Source organism: Erpetoichthys calabaricus, chromosome 2 (assembly GCF_900747795.2).
Source record: "Erpetoichthys calabaricus chromosome 2, fErpCal1.3, whole genome shotgun sequence".
Lineage (NCBI taxonomy): Eukaryota > Metazoa > Chordata > Cladistia > Polypteriformes > Polypteridae > Erpetoichthys > Erpetoichthys calabaricus.
The window spans coordinates 272,093,133-272,110,881 of NC_041395.2; the positions used below are offsets into that span (position 1 = coordinate 272,093,133).

Below are 17,749 nucleotides of genomic sequence, written 5' to 3' on the forward strand. Positions count from 1 at the left end.
CAAAGACTAAAATCCTGACACACCACACCGAGATGCAGTTCTTCAATATTACCTCAGTGGTGCAGAAGATAGGTGGGATTTCTTCAGCCTGCTCAGGAAGTAAAGATGCTGGTAGAAGTAAGATGAGGTATTCAAGGCTCATATAAGACCATCAGAGATATGGACTCCCAGGAACTTGAAGCTTGCCACACGTGTGAATGGCTAGTCTTCCAGAAGTCCACAAAAAGCTTCTTAATTTTCAGGGTGTTTAGGGTCAAATTATTATGAGCATACCATACTTCTATATCCTGAATCCCTTCCCTGTTGGCTTTCTTACCTTCATTGTTTATCAGGCCTACCACCTTGATTTCACCTGCAAACTTGATTATGGAGTCTGCGCCATAAATAGGTACACAGTCATTGGTGAAAATGGAGTATGACTGTGAAGCCTAACAGACTGTGGTCCCACAGGGGTGAATCTATTATCAGGGCGTTCTGGGTGCACATCAACGGGCCTGTGATGGCAAACTGCCTTTTCTCCAAATCGCGATGGAGTATCCGTTCACCAAATTGATCAATGGGGACCCCCTCCGCTCAATGAAACTATCAAGTGTCTGTCTGCCAAAGTGATCAAAGAGGACCCTGATCAAGAGTCAAACCAAAATCAAAAGTGAGAAAACAAGCTGGAACAAATCAGTGTCTGTGTGCTGTGCTGATAAAAGTATGTTCAACTCTCTATTGAAAGAGCTAAATCTACAAGGGGACTCATAGGATCTTAATCTGCCCTTGATGGTCTATTACTAAGAAAGTCCGGAATCATTCCTGAAAACACATACTAGAAAAGTATTACTTCCTGAACCTGATTTTTCTAGCGCAGGAGCATGGGACAGTTTGGGAACCAGCAAGGACTGGGCACCTAACCATTTTGGGGCAAGCTGTTGAACACATTAATAACACCCACAAACGCAAGTCAATTGACGTAGGAGGTCTCTGGGATGTTGGGTATGCCAGAAAAGATTGACGGGAAGAACGTGATGGCAACGTAATTATTTGACTAAAAAAGGCACTATATTAAATATGGAATGTTGGATTTTTATGCAGTATGTGTACATTTTACTAAAACATTTTTATGAAACAATAGCGAGCCTATTATGGACTGCGCGTTAAAATGTAAACGTAGTATGAGCGAAACACATAAAACCTCCGCGTTGTTAATACCTTGCTGTCATAATCATATGTGCATATTAATGACAATGTCCACACATTCAGCGCCAGCTTTCCTTTGTGCTTCGGGAGAGTTTGCACAAGAAGCGAGTTCGGAGGCAGGTGTAGCACTTCAGGTCTTTTGTTCAGAGGTGCTGTGGGAGAATTTGTGTGACTTGAAGAGCGCTGTATTCCAAGCTCAAGTGGCTCCCTTTCTAAAGGAAATCTGGGACAGATTTTGTCAGCAGCCACTAAGCATGGCCCTTTGGTAATAGAATAGCCAATGTAATTTGACACTTCAACTTGCTGTGCTCTCTGCTAGTTGATTCAGTTACTCACCCACGAACGCTGAGCTCCTTCTCTCTGTCTGTGAAGGAAAAGGGAGGCAATTAAAAAAACAACAACAACAACGCACATGTAATCACAGAAGCCAAAACAGAACTGAATAAAACACAAGAAAACAGATCAGGAAAGGCAGAAGGATTCCTTTTTCTCCCAGCCGCCTCGGATCGGTAAGTAAGTTCCTTTTCTGTTTCCGTATCGGATTTCACACCTCTCTCGCTTATGACCGGGGAAGCTGCTTCGCTCTCTCATTTTTAATCTAGTTGAATAGGTCTGCGGGAGAAACAATAGAATAGCCCGTTAGGGGATTTTTTTTTTGGTGCGACGGTGGCAGTGAGATGGATATTTTGTAGCAGACAGTTTGTGTGGTTGGCTATTACAAAGAGGTCCCTTCGGTGCCAGGCACTGTGTCTCCACAGCGTCGCTGCCGTGCATTGTGTGTCTTTGGAAATAAATCAAGACGGGCAAAGTGTGCGGTGAATGGCTTGGAGGTGGGTTCAGGTCACTTTCGGAGACATCCTGTAATCGTATTTTTTCCTCTTTCTGTGAGGGGGAGGAGGAGGAGAAGAAGGTGGCGGCGGAGGTTACATTGTATTCTTGCACGGTTGCATTATCTTAGCGCCACTGGCTTCTTCTAGTGCAGGCAGCACCGAGCTTGTGTGAATAATGCATGTATGCGGAATACACCTCGATAGAACACTTTCAGCTCATAGTAGCACTTCTCCGGCGGCCTGAAGTATTTGCATTTTTTGTCTCTCTCTCTCTCTAGCACACACGCACTCTCTCTCTCTCTCTCTCTCTCTCTTAGGCGCCGAGAGTTTGGAAGGAATGAGAGAGCGAAACAAAGTTGAGAGTGCTTTATTATTGGAATTGCGGGGCACAGGTTAGAGGAAATACCTCCGGCGGGGGTCGTGTGTGCTTCAGACAACAGACATTGCTTCTGTGAATTCCTGGTGTCTGGATGGAAAAGCCAGTTGGGACCAGGGCCTCCCTCGCAGGGCAACAAGCAAGACTAGGTTTTCTTTCAGTACTGTACATCTGTCCAGGAAGCCAGGGAAACAGCCAGTGTGTCTCCTTTCAGTGTGTGTGTGTGAGAGAGAGAGCGAACGCGCGTGCGTGCGTGTGTGTGTGTGTGTGGTTTTAAAGAGACAGGCTAAAACTAGCCAGTTCTGTGTTCATACTGTTGTCAGAAAGTAAGTCTGCAAGTGACTTAAGGAAGGGGTGGAAGAGGAGGTAGCCTCTTGACTTCAGGAGGCACTGAATGCTTGTAAACAGATGGAAACGAACCCAGACATGCAGACTTTGTCCGCTGTTTAGTCTACAGAGAGCTCATTTGAATTTCTTTTTCCTCTCTTGTACAAGGTGTTTTGTAGCTCTTGATATTACGTTGTCAAACACATCTCCAGCATATTAACTTGCGCCTTCAGTTGTTTTCAGTTGCCGTTGTTAATTGTAGGGGGTGTGTATTTTTAAAACCCACTAAGCACCGTAGAGACTAGACGTGCCCCCTACTATTATTTCACGTAAATTTCCGAAGATTTGTTTCTTTTCTTTTTCTTTTTTTAAGGATGAGGCTCTAGCTTTCTTCAGCCCTCATCTGGATTAAGCGGGGTTTTAAAGTGTCAAAATGGATGAAAATTCTTGATATTAATACTGCCTTTGAAATAATGTTAGTATTAAGGGTGAAAGTTTGACTGTTTCACAAAGGCGTTACTAAACACATACAGGCGGTGAAAGATTTGCTCATTTCCAAGTAATATTTTCTTCATATTGTTTTTACAGCAGTAACATTTATTTGTATAGCAAATTTTCATACACATAATGTAGCTCAAAGTGCTTTACAAGATGTCAAAGAAATAGTTACGTCCTTATATATAGGATTACGCTCTTGTTATGGCATCTTGTTAAACAGAACTACATGAAGGTAACTACCTAGTTATTTAGTTGAAACAGCAGCCTTCATAACCTTTAGAAAGAATCTGGACGAAATATTGGGATGCGCTTGATGTTATCCTCACGTTTGTCAAAGTTCTTAATGTTAGTAAAAAGATTACAGGAGTTTTACAGTGTGTCATGTTGGGATTACAGGAGATAAATGCTGCAAATGAGACAAGACCAGTCATTCTGCCAGGGTCATTTGGTCAGCTTATCAATAAACTGTTCCAATATCACATTCAGTCTATTAAAAAAGTATCCCATTATCTTATGCAGCTTATTAAAAGACATCTATCCTAATGTCTCATCAGCCTATTAACAGTCATCCATTACAATATATCATACAGCATTTTGAAAATCATTTACTCTCGTATCTTGCCCAACCTATTAAAAGACATCTATTCCTACTTCTCATCTAGCTTATCAGGAAAAAGTCGATTCTTTCGATATTTCAGCCAGTCTATTACAAAGCACTTGTTCTGATATCTCACCTAGCATGTAGAAATTGTCTGCCCCAAAATCTTATGGAGATTGTGAAAAGTCAAGTGTACTAACATCTCATCCAGAGAGTGCAAAGTTATCCTGCTGAGAATCTCATTCTGCTTATGAACAGTTGTCTGGTCCAGTATTTACTTTTAGCGTATGATAATATATTCCAGTATCTTCAATATTTTACCCAGTCCATGAAATATCAACAGTTCCAGTGTGTTATCCAGCCTCTTAAAAGTTGACTCCCTGAGTATCTCATCCAGGCAATGAACAAATTATGGCCCGAATGTCTCATTCAGCTTGTGGAAAGTCTTCAGAGTAGCTGGGTTTCACTACCTGTATGGTTTAAATTATTATACCAATATTGTGTGTCCTGCTGAATGTATGCATGTAGCTTAACATGGCTGGTGAGTCCACATTGTGAATGTAGGCTGTACATTTACCTAGTTTGAAATTCACATTTGGATGTTAAGGTTGGTGGAAATCATTGTTTTGTCTTGTGGTCTTCTGTGCTTTTTTGAAGAAGATTCTAAAACATATGATTATTTTTAGTTTGTCAAAACTTTTTTCTTAAAATAAATATGATTACCACCCTTGTTTTGATCGGTTAACATTAGAAGAGCATTTGTCTTGGAATAAATGTCTCCTTCATCATATGCACTTTTAGTTATTTGTACCAGTAAATTGCTTAAATTAGCAATTTGTTCAGATGTAAGTTAAAAGTGAAGTGTGGTTAGTGGTATTGTTTATAAGCGTAAACATTAAGGAAGAAAATAAGCTGTGTAATACATGTGATCTTGTATATACTATGAAGAATAGTACAAGCATATTTTCTTTATATGTTCATTTTGAAGACTTTAAATTTCCAAAATACAGATTATCACCAAAAATAAATGGACATGATTTGGGCCCAAATGTAAGCATTTCATTTATGAGATGGGGCCAAATATATACAGTATTTATCCTTTAGGTGTTCATTTGAGCAATGTCTACAGTCTTATTATGTCTTTGATAAGCTAAAGTCTCATCACTTTGCCTTTTTCATAATAGTGTATATAACAGAAGTCTGAGACATAATTATTGTATTTCTCTGATTATGTAAATGTGTATTGAGGTCCTGTGTAATTTGTAAATATGCTGTTCCAAACTTTACTTAATAATGTACAAATACCTTAATGGCTGTTTGCTAGTGGCAAAGGATTTGATCCACTTGATTTTTTTTTCTTTCTGGTCTGGTCTGGTCTCTCTGTGAAGCTGGTGTTCTGACTCCCTTTTCAATGTGTTGACATGAGAGTGGAGGATTTAACTTGGCAGCTCAAACAAATGCACCATGAAAGGTTTCCTATGAGACTGAGTGCAAGTGTGTGTGTCTAAGAGGAGGCAAATGACTTGAGGTAGAGCTTTTTGTGTTTTTTTTTTTTTTGTTTTTTTTTCGGAGGGTTGGATGCTTAGTCTTTTTGAAAAATATTATAATATTTTTCAGATGATTGTAAATATACTAAGTTAGTGAAAATATACCCAAACACTGGGTAGTAATGTGTTTTTGTTTACATGTAGCAATTTGTGGTGGATAATTGCCGGGCCCCAAGCAAACTTTATTCACTTTAGGAAAAAAAATATTTTTTTCAGGTAAAAACCTAGCTTTTAAATGTCTGCCTTTATCTTGCATTGCTTGTATATCTGCTTTTCAGTGTCCGTTTAGAACAACCTGTTTTGTGTTCATGTTGCATTGGTATATTTTATTTTTGATTGGTTTTAATATCTTGCTCCAAAGTAACAATCTGCAGAACTGTATTTGTTTAGTGGAAATAAAGCAGTGTTACCTATACCTGTGTGGTATGCTGACCTTCCAGCCCAGAATCAGATTGGGAAGAGAATTTGTCTTATACAAGAGAAGTTAATTTTCTTCCCCTGTTTCTTAGAGGGGCCCCAGTGTGAGCTTCTGAATTACCAGGGGCAGAAGCACTAGGCTGACCTCCTCCTATTCAAGCTGAGGATGTTGAAACACCAGCCGTCAAACAAAAGACACATTGAAATGGAGATCTGCAACAGAGCACGTGTGACTAAGCCTAGAGAACTGCATTTATTAACCGTGTTTTCCACAAACGAAAGAAAACTGTGAAAAGCAGAGGGTATTCATAACGGTGTGAAAACAGGTTTGATTACTGCTTGAGGCTTGTGGATGCACTCCTCTCTCTCTCTCTCTCTCTCTCTCTCTCTCTCTCTGTCCCCCCCCCCCCCCCCCCCCCCTTTCCCTTGTGTGTGTTAGCTGTTTTCTGATCATGTGAACTGGAGCAAGCATTTAAAGAGCAGATGCTTCATAGTCCTTAAGCATAACAGAATTTAGTCTTCTTTTTTGCATATAATACAATAGTATATATCATACTTTGAAATTTAATAAAGGACCAATTGTAGTATATTCATGTTTGCAATCTTATTTAACTAGCTATGTTCATATTGCAAATGGCAAATATCTGTATTCATATTTATATTTTTATTTGTGCTTTTTCCCTTGCTTTTTTCCATTAGGCTTATTACTTGCTTTTGATAAACAAAAAATAAAATTTTTGCCAACACAATTTTCAACATTAACAACAGTTATTTCCAAATGCAGTAGAAGAATATAATTACTTTTGTTATCAGTATTATATTATACAGCAGCATTTTGTTGTAATGAAAAACACAAGTTTAGAAAATTGATGGATGTATTACAGTCCTTAGTTTGGCGTACACGCTGTAGTTTGCTCTCTTTTGTTACTTTTCTATTTCATCATTTACCACTGAAGCTAAATATTTAACAGATTTTAGGTATTGCAGTAGTTAAGAAGTATGTCTTTGGTAACATCATACGTAGTCAGTTGGTGATATTCTCCGTTGTATACACTCACATTTGACAGTTTTCTTTCTTTATACCTGCAAGTGACTGTTACATTAGTTCTTCATTTTGCATCACATATTTATATGGTCTTTATGCCTTTTGTACAGCTGTGTTAGAAAACTGTTTTAATAATGCTGTATGTAACACTCAGAATGGAATTGGTAGTCAGTGAGTATGATTTTATACTGAGAGCTTTCCTTTTCCTGTACATATTGTAAATGCAAATGCTTTATATTAACAATTAATCAGAAGCTTCTTTAAAAGCTCTGAACTCTGTTCAGAGAAGTACCTAAAATTTATTTAGTTAGGCTTGAAGTAAATTGATGTGGAAGGTGAATGGTTTGAGAACCACAGAATGATTAGCCTGTCTGCCAGTAGCCCTATAAATCAATGTAAACCACTGGTCATGGTATGTGTTTATGGATGGGGGATGGGCATTTCATGAAGTGACACCCTTTATTGTCTTTATTCTTCTTGTAAGATTTATGGCAGCTTGTATTTTGTTTTCATTGACTCAGACAAATGAAACAAATTTTTTCAATATTTTGTGTGTATATATATATAAATTATAGATTAGTGTAAACATTTATATACAAATCCTCTAAGACTTATTTTGGTATTGGTTACAAAAAAATTCTCAGTACCAGTAAAATCTAAACACACCTAATGTCAAAATCTGAATTATCTAATGCACATTAAATGAATAAACAGAAAATACATTATATGCTTTAGCAGGTTTGTATAACGGGACGTTTACTGACAGAAGTATAGGTGTGTGCTGAAGTATTTGATTATGGAGCAGTCATAGCTCCTAAGATGTTGTTTCATTACTTTGTGATGCCGTTGAAGCCATGTAGTATTTTTTGCCAACTTTTTATATGAAATTATTTATGAATTTTACAGGTACACATTTAAAAAGTACCATAACGTATGCAATAAATATATATATATATATATATATATATATATATATATATATATATATATATATATATAATTTATTTATAATTTATTTATATATAATATTTATTTATTATTTTTACTCAACGATCACAAGTCTGTTAGACCTGGAAAGCTACATAGTTTGGTTGAGCTATTTTGCAAGTAGTAGTCAATAAAATGCTGTTATATTATGATTTTAAGCAATTTTTATGCATTCATGTATATAGACATTTTCTGTCTGGAAACATCATAAAGTACCAAACAAAATAGACCATGCCTGATTTGCCAAGCAAAAGGAGGAAAAAGCTGTTTGTTTGCTACGACAGTTTTGCACAGTGCTATAAAGAGCTGAGTTCAAAGAATGTTATATAGTAGTTTATTCTTTCATGGTAATATCATAAGTTCTCTGTATAGACAAAGCATAAATTATTTTTAAAGAGATGTCTGGAAATTCAAATGCTGTCGCTAAGAATATGCCTATTTTCTGCATATTGTAAACAAAATGACCTGCATGTGTGACTTATGTTATGTGTATCTATATGTATACAGTATATATTAAGAAACTGAAATATTTGCGAAAGCCTTACATTTTCAAGCCAAAATTCATTTCTAGGATCAGGTTTGTACTGATACACCAACATGTTCAGATGCACAGTTGAGTCCATATTGAACAGAAAGTGTCAGCACATGGCAAATATTTATTAAACTCTGATCTCAGCAGTTCTTTACTTTTTAAAAAAATAACTAGAGCAATTTAGGGTTTGTTTTTAGTTTTTGCATGGTTATATCCATTTTCCAGCATCAAGCTTCTGTATCAGAATATTGTTTCATAGTTATTCAGTTGCAGCAATCACCATAATTACAGCTAAAACTCAGTTAATCAGATAGCCTCATGAGATCCTTGACAGCTTATGTCCAGTAATGCATACTGCTTACTGTCACTGTATAATGTAGCAACAAATTGCCTTTAAACACATCTTATAGTTTGTTTTAATAAGTGTTGTGTTTGAAACAATCGTCAGCATTCCTAAAATGATATCGTAAAAATGTATATACTGTATGTAAGATGCTGAACATGTATAAGAATGGCTAGAAGAAAAGCAAAAGTTTGTTCCTGTTGATTCCTATAATGATTATCAGATTATTCCACTTTTTATTTATTATCAATACTCAGTAAAAAGTTGCCCATGCAATCACTCTCCAATATTGGCTTAAAAGTATTTGTAAGACAGTTTTATTTTGAATTTGAGTATTCTGATTTGTGGAATATAAAACCATTGAATTAACATTTTCCACCTCATATTCATTGTGCTACAGTACTGTCCGTAAATGTATTCTTGTTGTGTTTTTTTAACTAGTAAGAGTTATTTCTTTTTTGATGATCCCTCATCATTAGTATTTAATGGTGCTTGATGTAGTGCACGTCTTCACTGCATTTCTTCAATGAAAATCACTGTTACCTTTTAACTCTCAAGTCAAGTATAAATCTCTCCTTATATATATATATATATATTTTGTATCAGTATGTTGCTGCTGGAGTATGTGAATTTCCCCTTGTGATTAATAAAGTATCTATCTATCTATCTATCTATCTATCTATCTATCTATCTATCTATCTATCTATCTATCTATCTATCTATCTATCTATCTATCTATCTATCTATTTTAAAGCACACTTCAGAGCACTGCAAAGCGGTTTCACTGAAAGAAAAACCTCTTACTGTTAGGACCTAGACTGAAAATATTTTTTGTTGGAATTAGTAATATGCTTTATTAGATTTGGGGAATGTATACCTTTCAAGATAAACAATATGGTTAACAGTCCTCCTTGCAGTTAGTCCCAAAGAAGAATATGTCCAGCTCTTCTGTAAAATAGTTAACAGATTTCATTTTTATCAGCAAAATTGTTTTCCTACAAATTAAACTTTAAAAATAGTTCTTGATATATTTTTGATATTATTTTGAAGAGATGGATGAATGGACTGTGTAGAACCATTAATGTTTATATTAAAATGATACCACTAATTAAAATTCTGTTTGTTTTATTCAGTTTGTTTTATTAAATTCTGAACTGAACAACTAAGGTTTGCTTTTAAAAGCACTTCTAAATTTTCTTTTTCCATTAACAGTTTGAGATTTCTTAGTTCTGCCGTAAAACCATAAAAATGTTTTAACAGTTACTCACTGGTTTCGTTTTAGCTGTCCAGTTTTGTTTCTTGTACTTGCTTTGAAAGGGGCACTGTAGCTTCTCATATGAGAAAAAAATATAGTGAAACTGTACACATCACACTTTTCTAAATAACTTATATTAGTGGTTATAGAAATAGTCAGTTAGGGATGACAACATGCTTATTTGTGTGATTAAAGCAAATAGATACCATAATTCTTGATCCCATAATGAAAACATAAAATGAGATATTGATGTATAACTTACTAGCTGTGCAACATTACAGTCTTTAGATACATAGACAGATGTTTGTTTTGGGTCCTCCCCCACTGTGTATGAGCTAAAGTGGAAGTAGAAAATAAGTGAATTAGGTTGTTACGTATACTGTAGGTCCTTGTGTAAATGCACCATATTTAAAACAGCAGGTAGGATTAGGTATATGTAAAGAATGTTGATGCAAATTCCTAAATTATATATAATTAAATGAAAAGAAAATACTTTCTTCAGTATATTTTTAATGTAAAGATATGGTAAAAGTAAAACGTATAGTATATTTTACTTAATCTAGTTCAGGGGTGAGATTACCAGGGCCTATCTTTCGAGCACTAGGCTGAAAGACACCATTCCATCACAGATCCCACTAATGCGCACAAATCAGTCTGACACTTACAAAGGAGCCAATTTGAAATTGCCAGAAAACTTAAGATGCATATCTTTAAGGGAGTGGTAGGAAAACTCTTCAGTACCCATGCATGCATGGTTAGGACATGAAAATTCCCCTTGGACAATATCCAGGTGCAAAATTTATATGCATTTATATTCATATCTGTAAGCCAGTAGTGGTAAGTCACTGTGCTGCAAAATATACTACTGCTTGAAAGATGGCAGTGTGAATTAAGTTATACTGTTGACTTAAATATTTAAATTTCACTCATTCTCTGAACACACACACTAAGTATTTCCAAGCTTTTTGTGTCCACTACAGCTGTGTCATTTATTTTCACAACATTTTTCAATATTAGAGAAACATAGCAGGCATGACTTTTAGATGATTGGCCACTTTTTAGGAAGGTCCCCTCTCTACATCCTCTAGTAAATATTAGTTATCATTTAATATAGCAAAGGGGAGTCAGTTTTCAACTAGGCACCATAACTTGTACTACTGTACATTAAAAAAGTTGCAAGATACAAGCATCATCTAGGATTAAAGGTGGATTAAAGGTGGGGACATGTGATGATGGAAATAGTCCTGTCATCTTTATTGTTCTTAGTGTTTTTATGTAATACACTTCTGTTTGTATATCTATTCATGCCGTTTATTTAGAGCTGTTCCTATTTTCATCTCAGTAAACATATTGCTTAATTGTCACTTCAAGACTTGTATAAGTGTTCCAGAAATAATATTAAAGTCAAAAACATGTCTCTTTTATACAGTTCTTTTAAACTTGTGCATGTTGTCTGATGTGCTTGCAAATGCTTGCCAGACACCCACCCATTTTACCCCCTTCTTGCTGCTTTATTATAGCTGTTACCATAGCAGTTTATTTTAAATCAATTGTTCTGTTTTTTCTTGTTTACTAGAGAAGGTACCATGTGTTGCCAGAAGCTTAATTTAAAAATTGGAACATTTGAACAATCATTGACTGGGGCATTCCCTGAACTGTGATTTTTTTTTTTGTGTTTGTGTGTGTAGCTTATTGTTATATTTCTATGACGGAAACCTCTGTATTTGATATTCAGTAAGCACTGTGTTCTTAATTTATAGACCTATTATTATTTTAAAATTTATTATTTATTTGCTAATTATTTCAATAGTGATCAACACCAGCTCAAAGTTAATGCAGAAAATTAAGTTTTCATCAGTTATATCAGTTTTCATCAACTGATATAAACGGGTTCAGAGAATGGAGGGATGATTCACAAGTCCTTCCAGATTTATTTGTTTGATCTTTTTTAATGTTTTTGCATATGTTTATGCAACATAATCTGAGGTAGGCATTTTTCCAAGGCACTTTATTATGTTTCTGTATTGGAATGAATACTTTAATGTTTATGTTTTGTATGTATATAATGTTTTTTGGGAAAATACATGTCTGTTTGGAAGGTTTGAAAAGTTGGTCTCTTCATGATGCAAAAATGGTGGAGATGACTCCAGTGACCTTTAAATAAATAAATAAATAAATATTTATTTTACAAACCAACCAAAGAAACTCCTCATTGAATCCATGGCTTTGGGGTGCTGCTTAAGGCACTTTTTCTTTCTTTATTTTTCCCATTTTCAGCTTTTAAGCTAAATTATTCTTTTATTGAGGATTTAGAGCACTAATGTCTTATATTTTGTGCAATAATATTATCTTAAGCAGTATATTAGATTCACTTTTGTTTGCTATCATTCCTCTTTAGTGTAAGGTTAAATGTGCAAATTCTCAGTAGACATAAGTAGATTTACTCAGTTGTTTTGCTGATACTATCAAAGTAGCGTAACATAATTGGTCTCTAATCCTAACAACTAGAAACAACTATTTCTTCAGAGGTACTGGAAATGTTTATTCTTTTATTTTATTTTTAGTTTCTGTTCTTGGGTGTCTGTCTCTTAATACTTCCAAGACTAATTAAAGTGATTAGGACATATTCTTTGATGAAGATGCCCTAAATGTGAAACTTGTGCTCCATGTTTGTTAGCATTGAATTCAAAGTATCACATTTGTTTAAAATATAGGGCATAATCTTGTAAAAATTGGTTTAGACTTTTATTCTTTAGAGATTTATATTACTTTTTCTTGTGTATTCTTTTCTTTTTTTTGACTTCAGAAGATTAAAATGACTGTTTATATTAGCAAGTCTGGAATTAATATGAACCATGTTAAAATTCTAAAGCATACATTTGGTGAAACTGGTTATTTTCTAAATATGCTGCAAACTATAAAACATATAAGTTAAGTGGTTTTTGAAAAAAGTGTGTGTTAAAAATAAAAAAGCTGCTTTCCTATTACTTGTTTTCACCAGTTCCAGCCAGTTTTTTCAATGTTAGCTATTAAGGTATATTGCAGAAATTGAAAAGCAGTGAATCTAGAAGTGCTGCTAAATGGAAAGCTGAGGGTGTGGTGGTTACTTGATGCCCCCCACCACTCATTTCCCTGACGACATAGTCCTCATGATGAAGTGATATAAACCCATACACCCTCCCCTCCTCCACCCTTGTACAAACACTGCAGACAGGATACAGCTTGTTCTCATGGTGCTTGTAGGATTTCCTAAAGCAGCCAAACATTTTGATGCTGTTTTGTCTGGTGCTTGTAGCTGAAATTGCAGCATGTTAGTATTAAGATGGTGGCAACAAATCTCAAAATTCTAATTGAATAGTTGAAAGAAAAGCACTTGTGAAAGCATTTGTAAAGAAAGCTGCATTGCCAATAATTTACTTAGTCAATGATACTCATCCAGTGGTCTTTCCAGATGCACTTAAGCAGCTTAATTTATCAGAACTGAAAGCCATTGATTTAAAGATGAGGCCATAGTGTAGGGCTAGCAGAGATGAACTTCTCGGTATGTGAGCATTGGTGAGATTCCTTCCACATTCCTAGGACATTCAGACCTCAAGAGATTTTTTATTTTAAAATTAGCCCAACGTGGACGCAAGCATAAGTGTGCCTTGCAGTGGACAAGTACTCTATCTAGAGAAGTTTTAATAATAATAATACTAATACATTTTATTTTTATAGTGCCTTTCCCATGTTTTCTGTATAACACTTAATGCTCTCAAAATAGACTCCATTTTCTTTGCAACACATTTTTGGAATTAAAGGGTGTAGAACAAGAATGAATGATTGAGAAAGATTCTGACAGTTTAAAATTAGCTAACAACTACATGCAATTGCAAACTTCATTCAGGCGGTCAATTCATCTTGTAAGGATCAAGTTGTGTATTGTATTTGTATTTTCCTTTTTCTGTTCCTTTTTATTTTTAAATTTCTTTCAAAATAAATATTTTATGAATGACTTGGAACTTTTCAGATTCTGTTTCACTTGGTGGATTGTATACACTTAAGGATGTAAAGTGTTAATTGAGTAAACATTTCTCCTTCTTTATGGTTTCCAACTATACTTCTTGTTGTATTACAGTAGTCATTGAATTTCTGCCATTTTAAGACTCGGGTACAATTAGGTCATTGCTCAGAAAAATTACTCTTCAGATTCAGTTACAGATCCATTTACATAGATAACCTGACACCTGTTGGTGAATATTTGGCAAAGCTGTACTAGCTAAAATAGTTAATTTCCTTTATGAAACCCATGATTATGGCAATTGCTCTTATATGCATAGATGTGACTGTACATTTAAATTATGGATTGATAGGTTACAGGTGGTTATGCCATTTTTCTCAGAAATATCCACTTATATTTTGATATGTGTCCTCCTACTTAAAGTAACCCATTTTATAATGTAATAGGTTATAAACTATGTTTGTTTTCAGCACCACAAACTGTTTGAATGAGCCAACCACTATGTTTAATTTCCTTCTGTTTGTTATGCCAATGCTTTCTAATAGTCCATGAAAAATAAGTCTGTTACCCATATCAAAACATACATGTACAGAGAGCTCTTGCTTAAAATTATGAAGTATGGCTTAGAGTAAGACATGGGACTGTAAACCACAAGGTTTCTGGTTCATTTCTCATCACAGATTCTTTGTGTGATGTTGAGAGAACCACTTGAAATATCAGGGAGCTGACTGTTAAAATGTGTAAACAATGGCATTGCACTGAGTCAGTAAATCACCGTGGAATAGTTTTTACTATTGAAAAATTATATGTCTTCAAAAAACTAAATATGCTATAGTGCTAAAAACTATTTTCCTTTATGTTTTACTAGGATAGGGCATGGAAAATAGGTTTATGTTAACAAGATAATTAAGACTAGAAGATATGTTGCAACTTTCCTTGCATATGATGACAAGAAGCAGTAATACTGCATGCCTTTGTCTCATCAAGGCAGCATGTTTCCCCAATCAGATTATTATAGTGGCATTGTTGACTGCTTGTTGATGACTTTTGACACCATTACCTTTCGTTGCCTAAGGGCAGGATCAATTTGCTGGCAGCATTTGGCTTGGTTTGGTTGTTCAACTGACTCAAGCTCCAAACCCGTGTTCTATATGTATGCTTGGTTGCCTCTACAGTGTAACTCTGTTTTTGCTTTGTTTTTAGCAGCTAGTTGAAAGTCCCAGGTTATGTGTGGTCAGACTTGAAAGCCAAGAAAACTATAGACCGTTCTGGCTTTCTTAATTTTTCTATAGTACTAGGGTGTTGTACCGTGTTAGCCATTATGAATGTAGAGAAAAGCCAAGCAAAATAACACCTTTTATTGGCTAACTAAAAAAGATTACAATATGCAAGCTTTTGAGGCAACTCAGGCCCCTTCTTCAGGCCTAGAATGTTCTGACAGAATATTTAAAGCACTAGACTACGCAAGAATATTCAACAAGAAAAACATGTTTGTGTGCAGTATGAGCCAGGTGTGCCAGTGCTAACTGCATTTTGATATTTTTAAATTGTCTTAATGTTTTACTGTTTAGATTAGGTACACACTGCTTACACCTAAATATTTTCAGATTCTTCTTAATGTAATATTCTAGTTTTCCAAAGTCTCTAGGTATAAGTGAAAGTGTTTCAATTGCTGCAGTTTTAAGAGTTGATGAAGTATTGAACTGACTTGCACAAAATGAACTTTATTGTATAGTTTTTAATTAAATAATAAGAGTGTAGGCTAAGGTTCCATAGAAAATAAATATTTTCCACTCACGACATAATAAATACTTTACAAGCCTTGAGTCTTTCTTGACTTCAGCAGTGTTCTTCTTAAAGGTTTACTTGTCAATGTATTATTTCCAGTTCCTCTTTTAAGGTTCAAGACTTGCATGTTTTGATTCTTCATGGTCTTTTGATAGTTGTTTGACTGTCTAACTGCAGAACCAACTTGATGATTAGCACTACAAGAGTAAAGTGCAATATTATATTGAACATGTGAGTACTAAAATGATTGACTTCTGTGTTAAAGGGTTTAAGATTAATGGGAGGAGGCTTTTTCACAGTGGCAGAATTCTTTAACATTGATTTGACATGGTTGACAATGAATGGAAATGCTATTAAGTTGAACTTGCTCCTCTTTGGGACAATTTGTGCTTTTAAATTTTGGTTAATGTATTAAAAAGAGCATTAAAGGGTAACAAAGTATCAAACCTTATCTTGATATCTTAAAAATCTAATCCTTAATGGATTACAAAGTAATTTGATGAAATTGTGAGAGTGTTTGGGGACATTTACAAAAATTGTGACATGTGCCTGTGAGGATTATCCAAAGCTTGTCTCTTTAAACTTTCTTTTAACTGTTGATCAGCTTTAGTATTGATATTTGGAATTTGTCCATCCAGTTTTTGATCAATCTTATTCCAGTTTTAATAATGTGTGGACATGGATCTCAGCTTAATGCTCATCCATTATAATGCACACTCATGCACACTACCAGCTTTAATCCACACTGTGGTGTTTCAGAGACTCTAATCAACATAACCTAAATGTCTTTGAAATATGTGAAACTGGAATGGCCAGAGGAAATGCCATTGTAGTCATGGACAGAATGTGCAAAATCCACATATACTGTAAATGGGCTGCAGTCTGGACCCATTCTTATAGACCTATGAGGCAATACTAACAACTGCATCACAATGCCTTTGTCTGACATTTTTGAAACTACATTTATTTTATTTATTTTTTTCTAATTTTGAATGATGATTTGTACTTTTTATTCTCCAATCTACTTGGACATGCCTACACTCACCTCTACTGAGACATTTTAGAATTGCCACTAAACAGAGGGAGGAAAATCGGGACACTCATGGAAATCTAACAAAGACACATGATAATTCCTCACAGTGACATCTCCAGAATTGTTTCTTTCTCTTTGTGTAGGTAATAGTTTTGATTTCCTGATTTTTTTTTTTGATTGATTTTCTTAAATAATTTCTAAAATGTGTAAAAAAAAAAAAAAAAAAAAAAAAAAAAAATCCAAAATACACCAAAATTTCTTTAAAGACAGCTTATCAACTTATGGATATGTTGATATATAAAACTCTTTATTGTGGATTCTATCTATAAATGTAGTTTTATGGTCTTGTAGTGCATATTATATGCTACTTATTATCTCATAAAGCCAAAGGTACTTTTCCAGTATTTCAGCTTGAAAATCTATGCAATCTAAAGAAGTCTTTTATTGCAGTATTGACCATTCATCAGTAGAAATTTACTTAATCAGTTTATTATTTAATCTTATTGCCACATATTTCATTAATATGTGCATGGTAAACAAATATCAGATGCAGTTGCAATTATTTATTTATTTACGTACTTATTTTTAGAACGTAGAAGTACACTATTCCAAATGTGACTTGGGGCCCGTATATGAAACAGTTCCTTATGTCACCATACCCATCTGCCACCACTTAGGTACCATTTAAACAAAATCTATAAAAACGTTTTATTTTATGCAAGTTGATGAAATAAGCATTTTTAAAATTGACATTATTTTAGGTTTAGGTTTCTTTATTTAGTCATGTTTACACAAGAAAACATGAAATTTGCCTTCTCAGTTGCATCTAATAACCGGTAACAGACAGAATGAAATAAAACAGACAAATAGAAATAAGAAAGGTTAAGGTAAGGCAGTTAGATAAAACATATTTACACCAAAAAAAAAAAAAAAAGGTAACAGGATATATATCAAAACCTTAAACATTATCTCCGATATTTCTTATTGA

At 34.6% G+C, this 17,749-nt stretch overlaps 1 protein-coding gene across 4 annotated transcripts in view; it reads left to right on the forward strand.

Moving 5' to 3' along the window:
• Positions 1 to 1,424: 1,424 nt before the first annotated feature.
• The window catches only part of zmiz1a (zinc finger, MIZ-type containing 1a), a 295,579-nt gene continuing 279,254 nt past the window's right edge, over positions 1,425 to 17,749 (forward strand). For 2 of the 4 annotated variants that reach the window (XM_051923787.1, XM_051923789.1), the window contains exon 1: positions 1,425 to 1,694. The gene's annotated coding sequence lies outside the window, so the exon portion shown is untranslated. Of the gene's footprint in view, positions 1,699 to 17,749 lie in introns of all 4 variants that reach the window. The other 2 variants (XM_051923788.1, XM_028795536.2) reach the window with 2 other exon arrangements.